Source organism: Arachis stenosperma, chromosome 5 (genome assembly GCF_014773155.1).
Source record: "Arachis stenosperma cultivar V10309 chromosome 5, arast.V10309.gnm1.PFL2, whole genome shotgun sequence".
NCBI lineage: Eukaryota > Viridiplantae > Streptophyta > Magnoliopsida > Fabales > Fabaceae > Arachis > Arachis stenosperma.
Window position 1 is genome coordinate 130,343,345 of NC_080381.1, and position 16,254 is coordinate 130,359,598.

The 16,254-nt window shown below is 32.0% G+C and overlaps 1 long non-coding RNA gene across 1 annotated transcript; it reads right to left on the reverse strand.

Annotated features, from left to right (window-relative positions):
• Nucleotides 1-4,105: 4,105 nt before the first annotated feature.
• Nucleotides 4,106-6,180, reverse strand: LOC130982423 (uncharacterized). Its single transcript, XR_009087158.1, has 4 exons — nucleotides 5,718-6,180; nucleotides 5,007-5,129; nucleotides 4,637-4,732; nucleotides 4,106-4,427 (listed from the first exon to the last, which is right to left on the reverse strand). It is a non-coding gene; the product is annotated as an uncharacterized LOC130982423 (long non-coding RNA).
• Nucleotides 6,181-16,254: the final 10,074 nt, after the last annotated feature.

Here is a 16,254-nt window from a genome sequence, read left to right on the forward strand (position 1 = left end):
GTTGTAGTCAATTTTAATGTGCTCATAAGCCTCATTCAGGATCATGTGAGGCTGAGTTCGAAGCCTCTTTTCCAGCTTCTTGGCCACCCACTTCTGATCTGCCATGTTACTTCTGAATTCTCTGGCACAAGTGTGACAAGGAGTATAAGTCTTGATTTGGTAACTCTTAAGCTGATTATTCCATGCACAGTAAATTAGCCATGGACAAGGATTCCTTTTGGCATTACCAGTTCCTTCACTAGCCACATTCGTAGTTCCAACATTCACATTCCCAGCATCCACTTTGGCAGCCTCATTTGTCATAGTCTCTTCAGTCACAGCATCTTTATTCACATCTCCTTCATGCTCATCTAAAGCATTACTTTGCTCATTTGTAGCCGCAGTAGAAGATGTATTCCCCTCCCCCTTTTAGCTTTCTTGGCTTTTTAATCTTCTCCATCCAATGTTCAAAATCACATCTAACCCTCCTTTGATCATTCTTTATATACCTAGTTTTTCTCCTCTCAAAATTACATGATCCTTAAGAGCAGTCTTAAAACTTTCAATTGTGGCAAACTCCATTCCCACCTCAAAGTATACCTCTCCAAATTTAACACTTTCATTAAATTGAGAGAATTCATACCTATCTCTCTCATCTTCAAATCTTTTCGGAGTCAACAATGTCTCTGATTCATACTCAAAAATTGGATCTTCTTTTTCAATATTTTTCTCAGTCTTATCTTCACCACTGTTGTTGGTAGGATCAACAGCACTGGCAACCCCAGAATTTGGCAATCTAGCCTATGTTCTAACAGTGTTTAGCCCATTTACAGTTGGGCTAGATGAGGTTGACCTATGATCTTTTTGTCTAGCATTATTTGGAGCCCTAGTGTTGGACCTAGCAGTAACATCAACCCTAGACTTGTTTGGGCCTGCATACTCTTATCTAGAACCAGTAGTCCCATTAGTGTTTATCTTGGCAGTTTTTTAGACACCCACACTTGGCTTAATTGTGCTTAGCCCAACTGTAGCTTTCGTATTCTCTATTGAAGCCTTCCTTCTTGCACCTATATTCCTCTGTGAAATCTTCTTTCCTACACCACCCTTTGTTTTTTTTCCATCTTTTCTAGTATTTCTCTTCACAATCAAATAGTCTGGGTCACTATCTTCATACTCAAATCCTGCTGGGGTGGTCTTTATGGTTCATCCTCTGTCGTTTCATACCGTCATCACTAGACTCCTCCTCAACATCTACATCAGCATCAAAGTCCAAATTGATGTCCTCTAGTGGAGTAACCATTATCGGATGATCGAACGATAAATAAAACTCATCAATCTTCTGGTTCATCTGTTTATTCTCACGCAAATTATTAATCTCTAAATCTCCTTTTACAGGGTGCAACCTCCTTTCCAAGTCAGGAGCCTTAGGATCAAATCAGTATATAGCCTTGTAATCCAAATAGCCCAAACCTTTGAACAGAATTTCCAGGTCAAAGAAGCATATAAGGTCAATATCTATTTTTGGAAATTTGTCAACTTTTCCATCAATATATAAAAAAATTTTCTTGTTATCTCTTACAAAATATCCACCGTGGTAAAAAATAGGAACTACATAATCTTCCATTTAACTGCAAGTACAACATACTTGAAATCATCAAACCCTAAACTACTCTATTTTAAGAATTTTTATAAATGAACCCTAACAAACCATTATACAATCACAACATAACAACAAACCATTATACTCTATAATTGTCACAAAACAGAAACTCAAAACCCAAAATACTCTGTAATGGTGACATTCACCATTGTACTTAACTAATTTAAAATTCCATAAATATAATCAACATAAGAAGAGAATACAAACTCACCTTCCTCAATGAGCATGTTCAACGGTCGTTACATCCAGTTCACTAGGTCATGCGCACCAATCGTTGCTGCCGTTTCAGGAGCGACGTGTCAATAGAGTCACCCAAAGCTAGCGTTGGTAGTTGAATTCTTCAACGATAGTGACAATGGTGCTCTGGGAGATTAAGTGCGATGTAGTAACATCCACCTTCTCTGTAAAAGTTTGAAGAATGTGAGGGGTTTGGTTTCTATTCAAGTAGAAAGGGGTTAAGGTAGAGGAGAAGAAACGCGATCTTGTGTCTCCCACAAAAACGCAACGTGTGGTGCCAAGCCCTAAACGGCACCGTTTTGATGAGGTGGCTGGGGACTAATTTGTCCTTCTATGATACTTTGTCCTTCTATGACACTTGTACATGTTGTTGGACATGTTCGAGAGTAACTGTGCCACTTCAGTTTTTTCCGGTGGCATAAAATGGAGAAATGGATCTGGGGATTATTTTAGTTGCTGGAGAAAAATTATGAAAATTGATTTGTGTATTAATTTTTTTGGGGACTAAAACATCCGATTTTAAAATCCTCAGGGACTAATTTAGAAATATACTCTAAAAAAATTGAAAGATACTATAATAAGAATCAATTGGAAAAAAAAACTCATATACAGTGTGATAAAATTTATGATAAATAAACAGGATGTGAATAATATTAATTGGTGTACTAATTTGTTGATAAAAAATAAAAGTGTGTTTGTTTATGACTTTGCTTTTAGGGTTTAAGTTTTAAGAATTATTATTTAGATTTTAGGAATTATAGTTTAGGATTTAGAATTAAGATTTTAGAGTTTGTGATTTATGGTTTAATAGTTTAGCTTTTGGATTTATGATTTAGTGATTTAAGCTTAGTGTTTAGGTTTACTTATGATTTTGGGTTTAAAGTTATTACGTAGGGTTTAAAATATAAGAATTAGGATTTAGAGTTTAGGGGAGAGGGATTTAGTGGTTAAAATTTTAGGATTTAGAGTTAAGTAATCGAATGGTTTAAGATTTTGAGTTTAAAATTATTATTTAGAGTTTATGGCATAAGAATTAGGGGTTGAAGTTAGGAGTTGGGATTTGGAGTTTAAGTTTGGAATTTAGAATTACGATTTAGAATTTAAGAATTATGATTTAAAAAATAGAATTTAGAGTAAACAATTCAAGAATTTATGGGATTTATATTTAAGATTTATTAGAAATAACAAGTGTTATTGTTTTATTAAAGAAATCACAATGAAAGATTAAGCATCTAGCTTTGATATAATATTATAAAATTCATTTATATATTTGTGTTAATATATATTAACACAAATATATAAATGAATTTATCATGTAACTTTGGCAATGCTTACAAATTTTTGTTAAAATTAAAATAATTTTCTTTTATTATTTGATAATGCTTTTAATTTTAAAAATAAAATAAAAGATATTGTTAAAATATAAAAGAATGTGGTCTTATTAATTTTTGTAATATTTTTTAAGTATTACTAAAATTATATATTATTAAAAGTTGTTACAAGTATTATATTTTGAAAGAATATCATCTTTACTTTATTTATAAGTGTGAGACAATTTTCATCTCATCTTTAAAAATTTTAATTTTTGTGTATTCAACTTTCTAATTTTAGTTTTTGACTACTTTTTAATTCTAATTAATCGCAATTCTATCGTTTTAGTCTCAATCTCTAAAAACGTATGGATTGAAATGTTATATTTTGGTAATGGAATTGATTTTTTTTTTTAATTTTAAAAAGTAAAGTGATATTAATTTATTTAATAAAACTTACTAAAATTTTTTATTTTTTTATGGGATAAACTCGTTTTAAGGGATTTTTTATTTAAATTAATTAAACATATTATTTACTAAAATTAGTAACGTGAAAAAAAGTATTATTTTAAATTGATATTTCACATCTTGAGTATACTGCTTTGAATTTTATCAATTACACAAGATGGGTATTGTGCACGCGGGATAAGACGCATTTATAAAAAGAAAAATACTATTCATCTAACGATAATTCAGTCTTTAAATATCTTTTAAATTTAATTATTTTATTATATTAATTTTTAGTTAACTAATTAATCATATTTTCTATTTTAAAAGAATCAAGGTTCAAAAAACTGGACCAGTCATCAAATTGTTTTAGTCACTGATTTACTAGTTTATTGGTCTAACCGGTCCAATTGGTAGTTCAACCAGAAAAACCGTTTTAGAATAGAATAATAAATAAAATATAAATACACATCCTAAAATATAATTATAGTCTAATATAAATTTTAAAATATCTTCGAAATTTAAAACACTACATAAAATAGCATCAACCAAATACATATGATCTTATCAAAATCTAAACTCAAAAGTTAAATAATAATAAAAGCATATCTAAATATTAAATCCCAACATCATGGTTTATCAATCATCAAAATTCGCAAGAATTTGTTGCAAATCTGCTTCGGTGGGATGATCTTTACTTTTATTCCCACCCTGTTGAGCAGAAGAATTAAGAGATGCAGCATAAAGACCACTACTACCACCACCACTTTGATATAAATCAGCATCAATTTCACCTAATAAAATAGACATGTTATCACTATATTATAAGCTAACAACATTCTAAAAAATCAATTTCAGCCGATTGCTACATGCCAATTAGGGAGTTAACAACAATAAAATATAGAATAAGAATGACTATACAGATGAAGATCCAAGGGGAAAAAATGACATGTTCTACTGAACAAAAAACAAGAGACAGTGAGATGCGGCCATGCGGGTATACCTGTACCAGAATAAAAGGTAAAGATACACCACTGGGAGGGTTTTCTGAACTATATAATTGCTCATTTCTTTTTATAAGGTTCTGAATACCTACAAACTTGATTAAACATTACAGGTAGTTAGCACACAGAAACTAAACATAACAGAAATTAAACCATTTGTTCACAAATTGCAAATTGGAATTTAATTGAACAGAGGAAGTTCACAAATTAACAATTTGGAATACAATGATAGGAGGAAGTTCACAAATTGAACAACAATTGAACAGATTTCAGATTATTTATTTCTTATACAAACTGAACAGAGGAAGTTCACAAATTGAATACAATGGAATAACAACAGTTTCCAGATTATTTATTTCTTATACTAACCAATGATGAAGGGTTCCTCTCTTCAAGCTTGTGGGGGACTATAATCAATCAACAGAGTAGCTGTTGGGATAATCTTTCTTCTTAATTCTTATATACCTCAAACAATTTCCTACAAAATGAAAACTGAGCACAAAATAGGGCCTTAAAACAAAAACAAAACAACACTCACAGAGCCAGAAATCAGAACATTCACACAGCCAGAAATCAAGAACAATCAGCACAATATACTAAAAGGATTCAGAAATCAAGAACAATCAGCAACTAAAATTAAAATACAGCAATAAATAATCACCCTAAATACTAAAATCGATAAATCTATCAACAAAAATTCAAAAACAGTTTATTCAAAAGTTAAAAAACACTAAAACAGTAGTAGCAAGTACCAAACAGCAACAAGTAATTCCTAATCACACTAAACCTGAAATTTCAACAGCAACAAGTAATCCCTAATCACACTAAACCTGAAATTTCAACAAACATTACAAACAGCAACAAGTAATCCCTAATCCCTAAACAAAATTTCCAATAATGATTTCATTTTCATTTTTAGCAGCAGCAAGAAAATTTTAACCAAAATTTCAGAAATAAAAGAAAGAGCAGCAGCACAAAATCAGCAAAAATTATCAATTTCACAATTTCACATTAAAAATCAACAAACATAGGCTCTGGGGAGAGAAGACGGAGACACGAACAAAACAGACAGACACTAACCTTCGATGGAGGCACGGACGGCTACCGGGGAGACGACGGCTACCGAGGAGGCGACGGCGAGCGGCGATACGGCAGCAAGTTGCTTCAAGCCAACAAAACAGAGAAGCCACGGAGGTCGGACTGATGACAGGAAAGCAGGATGCCGAGCTACAAGAGAGGGCCAGGCCACGGACGGCGTCGACAGCACGGACGGCGGCAGCACTGCGGCAGAACCATTGCAAAATACAGAGAAAGCCTAGGGTTTTGGTTTGGTGAGTTAAGATGAAGAGCTGAAAAGGACCTGCAGATTTACTGGATTCCGGACACAGGGAAGAGGTAGAAGCGGCGGTGTTGAGGAACTGGAGACGGCGGCGGCGCTGAGGAACTGGGAACGGCAGCGACGATGGAGGGCTAGGGTTCCTTTGCTTTAGAGTTCTTCAGGGAGTGAGTAGTGAAATAAATGAATGATTGGGGGGAAGAGAGAGGGGGGTTGGGTGGAGTGGATCCGTTTCTTTTTTTTTTGTTTAAATTAAAAAAACGGCGCTGTTTTTCCGAACCGGTCGTCACCGGTCTGGCCCAACTGACTAGTTTTTGACCGATTCACCGATTTTTTAGCGATTTTTTCAATTGCGATTTTTATAGGAAGATTGGACCGCTTACATTGCCGATTCGCAGTTAAACTGGTCGAACCAATCGATCGGGTCAAATTTTCATAACCTTGAAAAGAATTACTATCAATTTTATTTAATTTAAATTTTATAAATAATATATCTGACACTATTAAAACTACCTCGATGAGAATGATCAAAGAACTTCAAAAACTAAAAAAGGTAACATTTTTCATTTCAAAATAATTTAATTAATTAATCTTCACTGTTTATCACATAAAAAAGTATAGGTTGATAATGAAAATATTAAATAATATGAATAATAAATATATCAAATATTTATTTTACTAAATATATAGATGATTATTTTAATATTAAAATTTAAATGAATAATTTAAAAATATAATATATTTTTATTTGATTAATAATTATTCATATTATTTAAAATGATCATTATTTACCTAACACTCCGTTGATCAGATTTGTCAACTCGATCTCTCTCGCATGTAAACTTGAAACTATCAAAGTTATAAAAGAGTAAATTAAAAAAAAACAAACAAAAATAATTAAACAACTTTATAATTTGCAGTGCAAATAAATAACTACTAATCAGGGTTAAAGATCGGGAGAATATTGCTTTCTTGTTCATCATGCATTGAGCAGGCATACACATCGAATAAAATCTCAGAAAAATATTTACTGGAAGGAAAAGCGACAAACTAAAAAAATATTGATGGAAGAACTGCGACGAAGACCGTCAAAGATGCTGCTGCGGCAACAAAAACGGGCTGGAGGCAGCGACGTTCAAGACGAGGGAAGGCTACGACGATTCTGATATTAAGAGGGGGCTGGTATGTTCATTCTTTAAAGAATAAGAGAAAAATTATTTTCTATCTTCGTTGTATATCAATAAATCTAGTTTATTTTTATATGTACATTTTGAAATGTAGCTTCAATTTCAGATGTATTCATAATTTATTTTGTGTACAATTATATTATTTAGATGCGCTGCAAAGTTTTAATATAATATTTTAAATGTGTTTAGGACACATTTAAAATAATAATAAATAACAAAATTAACTTATCAACTAAACAATATCATTTTTTCTCTTTCTTATCTAATTATATTTTAGCTCTATATGATTGTGTTTGAACATTATTTTTTCTTTCTTTTTCGAGTAATTATTTTTTGTGATAATTTTTTTAATTATTTTATATATATATATATTCATAACACATCTAAAATAATAAGATAACATACAAAATATTTTTGGTATACATCCAAAATTTATTTAAATTTGTGTGTTATATTTTTCTTAACATAAATTATTTTTTAACATATTCAAACTAATAAGATAATACACAAAATACTTTTAGTATAATTCAAAATTCATTCAAATCTGTGTTTATATTTTTCTTAATATAAATAATTTTATAACACATCAAAAATTACAAAATTGCACACTAAATAATTTTTTAATACATACGAAACTCATCCAAACATAATTGTGTTAATTACTCTTGTTAATTAGAATCGAAAAAATCATATATACCAATTTTAAAACCGAAAAAATTTATTTTGATAGTATTATTTTAATTTTAATTTGGTTAGAGTTTTTTTTTGTGACAATTTGGTTAGAGTTTAATTTTGGTTTGTTATTTTTTGTTTTGTTAGGTTTAAATTTAAATTTAAATATTTTAACTTTAAAGAGATATAATTTTAAATTTTAAATATATGAGATAATATTTGAGACATAATATTTAAAAATAATTATTACAATAGATAATAATGGGTTAAAGTATGAATTATATGGATACCTAATTACACCATCAAAAAAACACAGAAAATGGATACTAAATTAAATACCCAAGATATACTCGGTAAGAAATTAGACCTAAGTGTACTAAAAATATATACAATAATACGAGTATGTTTATTTGTATTAATTTTACACTTATTTTAGATGTATTTAAAATTTTAAATTGTTAGTTTTTAATTAAAAACTTTATATATCTTTATTTTTTTTAAATTGAATATATAAACATAATTGATAAAACATGTATAATAATAAGAATACGTTTATTTGTGTTAAATTGAATTAAATTATTAATTTAAATTATATTTATTTAAATTTTAAATTAAAAATATTATTATTTTAAAATTTTAAATTATTTAAATAAAATTAGATAAAACAAAAAAATAAAAATAAAATGAATACCATGCTATTCAAAATATTATATCGATTTTGAAATAACGTACTTATATAAATTAAGAGTATTGCTTAAAATGATAATTTTTCTTCACATTATAAATTTCAATAAATAATATATTTAATTAATTTAAATAAAAAATTCTTCGTTTTAATCTAGATTGTCATGGGTGAGGGCAAATTTTGGAGAACGATGGACTTCAATCAGCTGGACTTCAATCATTTTATTATTATTATTATTATTATTATTATTATTATTATGTTGTTGTTGTTGTTGTTATTTTTATGATATTTTGATTTTTGTTTTTATATTTACTTTTAGTCTTGAAAGAATAGTTTATTGGATAAAGTATTAAATTGATCTTCTACGTTTGGGCATAATTTTATTTTGGTCTTTAAGGTTTAAAGTGTCCTATTTGAATCCAAAAAAAGTTTGGTTTAACTTCAATGTAGTCGTAAGGTCAAAGTTAAATAATTAATAGAAGGGAAAGTATGAGGAGCCAATGAAATATTTATACAATGTGTACAATGGAGGTTTATGGAATATTAGAGATATAATTATTAGTGTTACATTTTTCCATCAGCTAAAGCTTTTGGGATGAGTGGTATCATGACATGGTATTAAAACGCTAGATCCGAAAGGTCAAGAGTTGGATCTTTGGTGAATCCAAAAATTAAACTAATTTTTCGAAAAGATGTTTATTATCCCTTGTACTCGGATGGTTATTCTAAATAGTGTAGGGAATGTTCAAATATAACACTACAAAAAAATTTTTGAATTCAAATAAGACACTTTAAATATTAAAGAACAAAACAAAATTACGCCCAAAGAAGACCAATTTAATACTTTATCCTACTAAAAACTAAACATGCACCTTCTACATTTATATCAGCCAAAAATAAAAACATGAGCCCATGCCTGAAGACAACAATAACAAAAAAAATTTTATTCAAATTAACAAATTCTTAATACTACAATATTACCGGATCTCACACCGTAATTAACCCATAAAGGTTTATAGTATTACTGCTTTTTTTTTCAGAACTTGTCCTTCTCTACTAACGTCAACTCTTTTCAGCAGATGCTAAAAAATTTTTGTTTTAGTACCGTAGTCAAACCTTTTTTTTACATTATGAATCCTTCGTAAGCATATACAAGTACAAAACATATTGAAAGCCAAATCAACTTTCCATCATTAAACATAGTTCAACATAGTTACATAGCAAACAATTATCATTATTTAGGGTTAATGCAATAGAACTTTTTATTCTCTTTTAATTTAAAAGCTATTACAAATTATGCATACATTTTAAAAAATTTTTGAATTTATAATATGTGAAAGAAAAAATTTTGGGAGCCAACTACAACCTAAACCAACTTAAATTATTTTTTGATATTTTTTATTTTGAAATTTAAAAAATTAGAATAATAAAAAGTTTTATATATATATATATATATATATATATATATATATATATATTACTTTTTAATTAATTGACTCTAGTTGATTATCTCTTAGGTAGTTCTCTAACAAAATCGTATATAAAAATATCTTCTGTATATTCTTTTAGATTTATATATGTCAATAATAAAAATTTATTTTTGTTGTCAACTTTTGTATTCGTCAAAAGAACATATTCAACCATATGTTCAATATTTTATTTTTGAAATATAATTTCACAGCTTCAAAATTAATCCATCCAACCTTCTCATGATGAGCTGGTCAACAACCGCTGCTAAATATCCCCCTACGATGCAATGTTAAGAAATTAATATAACTATATAAGATTAAGAAAACTTTTTTACCTCAAAAGAGAATAGATACTAATTTCAAAAAAAATTGTCCATTTGAATTCAAAACAAACAAGTATGATCATAAAAATAAAATTTCATAATAAAATGAGTTAATTTGAGTATTTGACAATAATGATAGAGAACTAGAGATAATAATCAACTTGATCAATATATAAACTCTCGTTAGCCCTCAACTCGACAGGTTACGAAATTTTGGTGAAAGCAAAAGAGTTGTTTAATCGATGTATATGAGAGAGGGCAAGAGAGGCAGTGAGGGAATGAGGGTGAAACACAGTGAAGTCAACGACCATGTCATTGGAAGAGATAAGGGGGAGAGCGTGGAAGAATATGCATCCGTTGTCAGGGAGGGTTCGTTTTCAGAGGATTTCGAAAAGTCACGGGTCTCTTTTAGAGATAAGGTCATTGATACAGAGAAGTCTAAGACCTTTGTTTTAGTAGGGTCTTTATCTAGGGATGGTATTGCAACGGTGGTGATGCGAGTATCAGTTTTATAAAAGAGGCAAAGAGTTGTTTGGCCGAAGGTGCTGGATAAGCATTATGATTACATGGCTCTTACACATAAGCTTCGGATAGTATGGCGCATCAAAGAAGAGTTTGATCTAGGATTTGAGTATAGCACATCAAAGTGGACATGACCACTAAACTAGCAAGAGACTTATGTTCAGATTAGCATGGGATTGCCAGTAAATATTATCGTTGAGGACATCACTCATGAAGTGGAGTATGAAAATTTAAATTTGATTTGGGCTACTTGTGCATGGTATAAACATGATAAAACAATGTGATCAGAGAAGGAGTTCGCAAAAAGGAAGGAAGTATGGTGCTATGGGTCACCGCAAGTTCAATGAAACCCTACCGCCAATGCCGCACAATGATCAGAAAATTCAAAAAGAGGTTTGAAACGGAAATGCATGATTTAGGTGAGGACTTAGGAGTTGATAAAGCAGACTCCTTGGCTCCTAACGTGCATGATATTCACGTTAATAAGGCATGCAATGAAGATGGGAAGGGCTTGCAATAAGTATTGCGTAAGAAAAAATTTTCAATGGAACAAAAGCAAGGTTTAAAGGCCCAAGATGGATAGAAGTTTAAGAATGGTTCGAGAAGAGTTCCAAAGCCCAAATCAATTAGAATCAGGATGGGGCAGCGAGGGAAACATGAAGGTATGCTATCTCCTTCGCGTAGAACTCTCGCACGCAAGATTGCGAGAATCGGACCAGTCATTGAACCGGTCGAGTGACTAATTCAATGATTTAATCGGGGTCCAACTGTGGTTGAACCAGTTTTTTAAATATATAATAAAATTATTAAAAATTCAATACACAATTTTAAATATACAAATTCAATAATTTCTTAACTAATAAAATTCAAAATTTTATAATTTGACATAATAATTTATTTATATTTTATCATTAAAAATTTATAAAATAAAAAATTATTAATTAACTTCTAAATTATAAAAAAATAATCAGCAAGAATACTAATTGCAATAATTTTTCTTTTCGATACAAACATATCCCTCTCAGACCAGGGAGAAAAATAAACTAGAAGTACAAACTAACAATCTACAAAAAAAAAGCAATAAATAAGCAGGCAAAACTCATAAAGGGCTAAAATTATTCATGATTCCAAGATTAATCAACAACAATAATCGAAGAACTCACTGCGGCAGAAAGTAGACGAGGTATGGAGTCCACGGCGGCAGAACAGAAGCTTGGCAAGACAGAGGTGGCCAACAATAGAAGCTTCGAAGTGACCAGCCACCACCGACGACGACAGAATCTTCAAACCCCGCTTCTGACAACCAGACGACGCCGACGACAAAGGCTTTAGAGTTCAGACGACGACGCCGTCGACAGAAGCTTCGACCCGCGATGGTGGCAACTGCTGGTGGTCACTGCCGGCGTCATTTGTGGTAACGATGGTAGAGTGTCTTCTCTCGTTGGTTGGAGGAAGAGGAAATTAGGGTTGAGGGAGGACGGGTAGTGTGTGTCTTCGTTGGGGGGGGGGACATTAGGTTAGGTTAGTTGTTTTTTTCAATGTCAAAATGACACCGTTTTAAGGAAAATTAAAAAACCAGAGCCTTTAAAAATCTGGCAGGTTCACCCAGTTTATCAATTAACTGTTAGTTCGACCAAATTTTTTTTATCGGATTTTTACAAGACAGTTCTGGAGGTCAACTGGATCGGCCAGATGACCGATTTTCAGTTAATCCGGTTAAACTTATTGGTTCGGTTTGATTTTCAGAACAATGCTCGCACGCCATGGCTCTTCTCTCCGGAAATGCCCACGACCTTCTTCCTTGCAAAACTCGTCGGTTGATAAAAATAAGGGCACGACAAAGGACACAGCTAGAAGCATGGCGGAATGTGCAGTGTTAGGGGCAGAGGGAGACAACTCTTGAGAGTCAGAATGTTCCAGCACTGCAAGGCAAGCCTTTTCTTGAGGTTGGTGATTCAGTTTAGATTCTTTTGTTATTTTTCTGTCCTTATTTTTATGGATAGTTTAAATATAATTATTTAGAATATTAGAGATGCTTCTAATAAGTTTTCCCAGGTGTATTATAAGGAACTTGTTAGGAAATTTAGACATGTCTTCTTTATTATGGTTGAAATTCACTCCTCTTTTCAACATTTGAAATTGTTGAAACAAAAGGTGCTTGTTGGTATCATGAAAGCGAAGGGGCATAAGGTGAGAATTTGGTTTCTATCTTCAATGCAGGGTGCTTGTTGTAAATTAATTGATGCTTTCAATTAGGGTATTACAATTGAGGTTTAGTTAGATAATTTGATTTGGAGGGGTAGTGATATTTATGGTAGTCCCAAATTTAATATGAGGATTCTCCTTTGGGAATCTAGTTGCATAGTCCTTGGTTTTCCAAGGGCGTTGTATTATTCTTGATGATTTTAATGAATTCATATTTTCTCATAAATATAAGGGTTGTCACTTTTTGAGTCCAAGAGCAGATCGGTTTGCTTCTTCATTAGGCATAGTAATTTGTTTGACCTGAAGACTATTAGAAGAAGGTTCTCTTGGTACAGGAGGGTGAAAAATAATATTGAGGTGGCAAAAAAGCTTAGCTGGGTTTATATAAATAGTGGTTGGTTATCTCTTTTTTTAGAGGCCTATGCAAAAATTTTAAATAGACTTTAGTTTGACCATTGTCCTATTCTGGTGCATTAAAAAGGGCGTCCTCAGCCTAAAGGGAATAGACCTTTCTGGTTTGTTGCGGCTTAGACTACTGGTGCGGTATTTTACAAACCACAAGCTAACCGGCAAGTGTATCGGGTCATACCAAGTAATACCTCAGGTGAGTGAGGGTCGATCCCACGAGGATTGATGGATAAAGCAACAATAATTGAGTGATAGACTTAGTCAGGCAAACAGAAAGTAATGTTGGGCAATATAAAAGATATTAAACAATATACAGAATATTGAAGGAAGGCATGTAAATAAATTGGAAAGAAAATATGGAGAAAATAGTTAAGGTTTTAGAGTTATCTATTATTCCGGATTAACTTTTCTTACTAACTATTTTAATCATGTAGGATTTAATTTATGGCAAACTATATGTGACTAGACCCTAATTCCTTAGACCTTTCTAGTCTCCTCTAAAATTCATCAACAACCAATTTCATGGTCGATTAATTCCAATTAGAGGGTGATGATCAAATTCCAGTTTATATGCCACAAAAACTCTAATTACCCAAAAATAAAAGGATTATATGTCATGTATCCTGTTAAATCCAAATAATTAAAATTTAGGAGAATATGTTTTCAAGCTGTTGTTCAAGTAAAGAGCTTTTCCAAATTTTATAAGAACTCAAATAGAAAGAGGGTCATACTTCCGTTCCACCCAAATTCATAAGATGAAGAGTGAAAACAATTCTTAAATTATAAATCCATACATGAATTAAAATAGAAAAAGCAATAAAATCAATCCATATAAATAGACAGAGCTCCTAACCTTAACAATGGAGGTTTAGTTGCTCATGGTTCAGAGAGAAAATAAGGATTCAGGTAAAATATACTGAGTTCCAATCTGATCGCCTCCAAAGTTAACTAATGGAATTTCTTTTTATAACTAATCCTAATTAATTTAAAATCTAATTATCTAAAATTAAAAAAAATATCTTTTCCTAAAAATAAGATTTGAATTTAAATCATAATAATCAGCAGGTCTTCAGTTGATGGGTGGAGACCACATGTTTTATCCATTCTACAGCTTTTAATCTGTGTTTTATGGGCTGAAAACTGGGTCAAAACAGTCCAGAAATCGCCCCCAGCGTTTTTTGCATTTTCTGCACGTGGCGCATGTTACACGTACGCGTCAGTCACGCGTACGCGTCGATGGTCTTTTTCGCAAGTCACACAGACGCGTCGGTCACGCGCACGCGTCGCTGTGCAATTCTTCAAATCACGCGTACGCGTCAGTCACGCGCACACGTCGCCATGGAAAGCTCCAAATCACGCGCACGCGTCAGTCACGCGTACGCGTCACTCCTCGCTGCCATCTCCTTTTGTTCTTGTGCTGCAGACACTCCATCAAATTCAGTCGAATGCTACCTAAAATAAACAAAATTGCAAAAGACTCAAAGTAGCATCCATATTGGCTAAAAGATAATTAATTCTTTATTAAACTCAACAAATTATATGCAAATTCACTTGGAAAAGATAGGAAAGATGCTCACGCATCAACTACTCACCCCGGGTACAGGGATACTATGAACAAGTCATGGTGGTCTGGCTATAGTGGGATTCATGGCGAGCTATCAAAAGTCCAGAAGAATTTCTTAGAATTTAATTCGAAGGTGTTCGGTAATATTTTTGTTAGAAATTATGAATTAGAGTGCCAGATTAATTCTTTACAAAGGTGTTTGAAAGTGAGGGATGGCATTTATTTGCGCCAGAAAGAGCAACAGTTGATTGAAGATTATAATAATACTCTAGTGCAAGAAGAGCTCTTGTAGTTCCAAAAATTCAAAGAGCAGTGGGTATAATTTGGGGAGAGGAATACAAAATTCTTTCATGTTCAGACTCTTGTGCGATGAAAGTATAATAAGATAGATAGCCTTTTGCTCAAGGATGGAGTGTGGGACACTGATCCAGAGGTTCTAGCTTGAAAAGCAGAGTCTTTCTACAAAAGCTTATTCTGTTAGGTGAATATTGTTGATTTGAGTTATCTTGGTGATGTGCCTCTTCCTTCTCTAAATGAGGAAGATTGCTATGATCTTACAGCGCCAGTTACTATGGAGGAAGTTAAGACAGCTAATTTTCACATGAACTCTTTTAAGTTTCCGGGTCCATATGGGTTTTAAACTTTCTTCTTCAAGGAATATTGGACGATCATTGGTTCAGATGTTTGGATTATGGTTAAGCAGGTATTCTCCGGTGTTGCCGTTAATCCAAGGATGATGGAGACTTTATTAATTCTAATTTTAAAGGTTGAAACACCGATATCTATGAAGAATTTTAGGCATATTAGCCTTTTACAATGTGGTTTATAAGATTATCACGAAAGTCTTTGTTAATAAACTCTGTCTTCATCTTGTGGATATTGTTGGCCTTCTTAAGGAGGGTGTATTTTGGAAAGAGAAACTCCTGACAACATCATTAGTGCACAAGAAGTCTTTCATTTTATGAAAAAGACTAAGCTAAAAAAAGAAATTATAGCCTTTAAGATTGATCTAGAGAAAGCGTATGACAAAGTTGTCTAGAGGGTTTTGGCCAAAACCCTCAAGAGCTTTGGTTTTTTCAGTCCTATAGTCAATCTAATTATGAACACTGTCTCCTCTTTGCTTATTCTTTGGAATGGGAATCGACTGAATAGTTTTACTCCTAGCCGGAGTCTACGGCAAGGAGATTATATATCACCATACCTTTTTGTGTTGTGCATGGAGAGATTGGCTTACTTTATTAATCAT